The 5,414-nt window shown below is 35.4% G+C and overlaps 1 protein-coding gene across 2 annotated transcripts in view; it reads right to left on the bottom strand.

Moving 5' to 3' along the window:
* The window catches only part of LOC144964696 (uncharacterized), a 34,419-nt gene extending 33,635 nt beyond the window's left edge, over nt 1-784 (bottom strand). Inside the window, exon 1 of one of the 2 annotated variants that reach the window (XM_078899223.1) lies at nt 468-784. The gene's annotated coding sequence lies outside the window, so the exon portion shown is untranslated. Of the gene's footprint in view, nt 1-213 lie in introns of both variants that reach the window. The other variant, XM_078899224.1, reaches the window with a different exon arrangement.
* Between the last annotated feature and the right edge of the window lie 4,630 nt (nt 785-5,414).

The following is a 5,414-nucleotide window of genomic DNA, read 5'->3' as shown; positions in this document are numbered from 1 at the left end:
ATTATGATGAAATAAGTTTCCTTATTATAAATATATACTAGACTATTTATAGGTATAACTTATAACGCGTAGACGGCTGACGTCACTAAATTGATGGCTGTATTGTGGTTCATAGACAGACAGAGAGGCAGATTCAAGAGGTATCAATTTTTCTCCAATCCATTACTATTAGACTCTACTATCTAATACTAGACGTCTATTACTATTACTTACTTATCGTTGGTGAAAACATGCACTTATTTGCTTATATATGTACACTACACGTCGGTTGGTGACGATTGCAAACAGAAAAATAGTGAGCATTTTACTAAACAGTTTACTATATCCTAAACAATGTTTAAAAACAACACTCTAGAGCAGTGCTATCTTGGGCTGCCACTTGTGACGTAAACATACGAAGTTATGGTGCAACAAGACTTGGTTATGGAATTGCTAAGAAAGTTTGATAGAAATTTAGTAACACAAACCTTTTATTTAATAAATCCGTCTTAAATATCAAGTCACAAATCCAGAAGCTAATTAAAGTCATGAATCAAAAACTTCCAGTAGAAATATAACAAGGATCTAAAAGTTTATAAACGTTAAACACACGATATTTGACATTGGACGGCCACGCCTTGTCCCGGAGAAGAATGAAGAATGAAGTTAGGCATGGAATGTGGTTTCGTCTGAATCAAGTTTCAATCTCTCTCACCACTGTCGGCTACACGGTGGCTTCGTTGCTGCCTCTCCCCGTCTCCATGCATGAATGTGTCAGTCACACAGTGTCATGTTTTCTGTGGTTACGGGGTCATGATCAACAGGAATGCCAGATAGTATTGGAAAAAAATGCCAAAGAAGTCACACCGATTCATATTATTATAACATGATAATGTAACTTTATTATTGTATCTATGCAAAATACATTATGATTTTTTTTTAAACTGATCATAACCTTCATTCATAGCTAAGTCTAAACTTTGTGCTTTTAGAACACTCTAAAGTATTTTGCAAGTTCTAAAGTAAAATATGGAACTGTTTGTTTCGATGTTTCATTGATATAAAAATGCGAAGCAGTAGTAGATAAATATCCCCCTAAAATTCTAATACTTATTCATGTAAAAGCCCACTGATATTATAAGTGGTATTTTCAACACTTTCAATGGAGTTTTCAATATCAACTTTTATACGATTTGTTCTTAAAAACGACATACTGGCTACCTTTCCACGACAAGCTCTATGAAGTCATATCTATCAAGCAGTAACGTGAATGTGGTGAAATCGCAGCCCTCGTTTAACTGCAGATATTAACCTTGAAATAGGAAAAACGTTTTTTCGAACTCTTCTCGATTCACCAAGTAAGCTGAATAACCAGATTTTAAAGTTTCTCTTTTATTATGACGGAAATGAATAAAATGAGTATTACAAATAGTTATAAGACGAAGACGAGTGAAAGCATTTCCTGACTAATTAATTCCCTTTATTGGTGAGAAAGATAATTACAAGGATGGAAACACACGGGACTGTCACCAAAGCGTTGTGGCTCAATTGCATGAAATTGGGTGATTTGTGATTTTCGTTCACTACCAAGTAGTGTGGCTATGTGATCTTGTGGTATGACACTCGCTTTCGGATCGGAAGGTCCTGGGTTCAAGCCTCGCTCGGCGCATAGTAGAATCCTTGTAAAAGGCTCTTTACTCACATTCTCTCGCAGCATTTAGATGTCAAATGAGTACCTGGTTGTTAACAGCGTTGTTTATGTCGGAAAAAATTGCCATATCGTCATGTCTCGTTCTATATGTTGCGTGTTGCTGTTGACCTTGCAAAGCGCTTTTTAGCACGTTTAGTGGATATTATATTGCGCTATATAAAATATCAAGTAAAAAAAAAAAGGAAGCTCAAGTAAAAACCATGTTTACGTGTAAGTTTTTCTCCCGATTGTATTCACTGTGATGAACACAACTAGGCAACTGAATAGGTTACCAACAAATTTCCCTAATAAATGAAATTATTTTATTTTTAAAAATTAGCCCTGCTTTTAAGAAATGAATTGTACGCGTACGACTAGATTATAAACAAGAAACGAAGCAGTTTATTACACTGTCGTCGTATTTGCTCAACAACTATCTTGACTTAAGTAGGAATTGGATTCAATAGTCCGATGTCACGTCGCCTAGCAACGGCGGCCATCATGGTTCTAAACAAAGAAAATTGGTACTTTTTATTCATCATGCTGGCTTGAACTTTTCATATGTCTTGTGATCAGAATGTGTAAAAGTCAAAACATGATCAGATTTATATTGGGTTTCTTTTCCTCTGGATACGCTTTTATGTTCGTCGGAGAAATATTTCCGCCATTGTTCCGATAGTTTAGAGCCAGTTACTAAGTTACCATGCTTCATTACGAGGGAAGTGACGTTACGACTGTTGAAGCGTATTTACGATCTTCTAATTGGATTCAATAGTCTGATGTCACGTCGCCCAGCAACGGTCCATCGTGGTTCTAAACAAAGAAAATCGGTCCTTTTTATTCTTCATGGTGGCTAGAACTTTTCATATGTCTTGTGATCAGAATGTGTAAAAGTCAAAACATGATCAGATTTATGTGGTTTTTTTTCCCCTCTGGATACGCTTTTATGCTCACGGAGAAATATTTCTTAAGGGCGTCCGCCAAGCCACTGTTCCGATAGTTTAGAGACAGTTACTAAGTTACCATGCGTCATTACGAGGGAAGTGACGTTACGACTGTTGAAGCGTATTGTTCCCTTCTAATATTTATTTTACGTTCACAGTTGAAGAGCAGAATAACCAACATGGACGTTGACATATGCAAAGATATACACTGTACTAAATTGCGGCCTGCAGTGTTTAATCATTTAAAAGCGACCACCTTACTTGTGTATTGTGCACAGGTTACAAGTGATTCATTTATTTTATTTTCAGCAGACCACGTGATATGCGATCTAAATTGCAGCATGTGTTGCAGAAGGTCATAATTTATTCTAGACAAAACTAACTCTCTGAGTGTATCTCAATTAACCAGTAGATTTTTGACTCATCAAAACATGGAATTTGTGATGCACCTTCACACGAGCACGGACAAACATAGACTAGTTGGTTGTTTATAAACAATAACGTGAATGAAATCGACCTCTCTCCAGATGTGTTATTCTTTTTATACCATCATATTAACGTTTTAGTTTACACATAGTTTTCTGTGTTGGGTCTATTGATCAAGCAGTAGAACAGTGAGAATTTTACTTACACACATACCATCTATATTAAAATCGGTGAAGTTCGTTATATTTACCAATAACTGCCATTGTTTACTTTCTGACGACTGTCCGAGGGGCATGGTTATCTATGCGTCTATTAAGCGTATATCCCTTTTACCTGACTATCAGTTTCCGCGCGTGCAAATCTGATAAGTTGGTTTAAGTGTTGTGGTTAGGGCGAGAGGAGTGGCTTATCGGGAGTCTCAACAATCTGTTTTGTTGATTTGGTTGGCTGGATTGTGGTGTGAGACGGTGTGTTGTGTGACGTAGACTGTACGTTCTCGAAAGAAATGAATGAAACTGTTGACTGACTTATGAATGAATAAAACTTATGATGGGGATAGACATAGTACGGCGACATTCGTTAATTGAGAAATTGAATACTAGAGACAAATAATTACTACTATATACCTATAACTACTATACTATATATACATACTACTAGATACTAACTACTTACTACTACTACTACACTACTACTACTACTACTACACTACTAACTACTACTACTACTATACTACTACTACTACTACTATACTACTACTACTACACTACTACTACTACTACTACTACTACTACTACTACTACTACTACTATACTACTACTACTACTACTACTACACTACTACTACTACTACTTACTACTACTACTACTACTACTACTACTACTACTACTACTACTACTACTACTACTACTACTACTACTACTACTACTACTACTACTACTACTACTACTACTACTATACTACTACACTACACTACTACTACTACTACTACTACTAACTACTATTTACTACTACTACTACTACTACTACTACACTACTACTACTACTACTACTACTATACTATACTATACTACTACACTACTACTACTACTACTACTACACTACTACATACTACTACTACTACTACTACTACTACTACTAACTACTACTACTACTACTACTACTACTACTAATACTACTACTATACTACTAACTACTACTACTACTATACTACTACTACTACTCTAACTACTACTACTACTACTACTACTACTACTACTACTACTACACTACATACTACTATACTATATACTACTACTACTACTACTACTACTACTACTACTAACTATACTACTACTACTACTCTACTATACTACTACTACTACTACCACTACTACTACTACTACTACTACTTCATCTACTACTACTACTACTATTACTACTACTACAACTACTACTACTACTACTACTACTACTACTACTACTACTACTACTACTACTACTACTACTACTACTACTTCTACTACTACGACCATTACAACGACTACTACTAATTCTAGAACCTTAAAGCCGTTTCTTTTTCTTTTCTGTAAGTGATTGTCTTTGGCATTTTTCTTCTTTATAATATTGCGTTATACATCAGCAATTAGAATGTTACTCGTAATCTTAAAGTAGTTTCAGCTTTTACCGCAATTTAATTGTTTAAACAAGAAGAGACAAGAGGGAGGTGAGGAAATGGATACTCCTTATATTATGCACTCCTTAACTCACTTCTTTTCTGGTTATTATAGGTTGACAATCTAAGGATTTGTGACACCTTATGGAAACGGCCATTGAAAAGTCCACGAAACACCTTTAGATATCGATGGTCGGCGGATAAAACCTCTGAAATCCCGATTTTTATCACGATCGGCGGATCAAAACTCTGAAGTCTGCATACGAGCTTTGCGTACCCTGTTTTATTTAATTTTAGGCGGATTTAGACTTCGGATAATTTTATACCACCCATGACCCATAAACACCATGATAGATTGATATCCAACACATTATACACTCCAATTCCTAGACATCTGTAGAATGCATTAATTAAATTGGCGACGTGTCAAAAACATTCAGTCAACGTTCAACATCATTCATGATCCAGAAAAGACTCTCAAACAGGCAACTATTAAATCATTTCTGATCCACCAACTGTGTTATTGCGGAATGATTGAGGTGACAAAAATTTGAAATATTGCTGAGAACAATAATCTTGCCTTACATTTATAATGTTTTATTTACGGTAATGGGTACAATTCATTCATTCATTCATTCATTCATTCAGTCGTTGATTCATTCATTCATTCATTCATACAATCACACTCATTCATTCGGGCATTGAAGTGTTCATTCATTCA

This window comes from Berghia stephanieae, chromosome 2 (genome assembly GCF_034508935.2).
Source record: "Berghia stephanieae isolate SIO BIC M18660-M18661 chromosome 2, UCSD_Bste_1.3, whole genome shotgun sequence".
NCBI classification, from domain to species: domain Eukaryota; kingdom Metazoa; phylum Mollusca; class Gastropoda; order Nudibranchia; family Aeolidiidae; genus Berghia; species Berghia stephanieae.
Note: the sequence above shows the minus strand (reverse complement) of the source record. Positions and strands in the feature narration are given on the sequence as shown.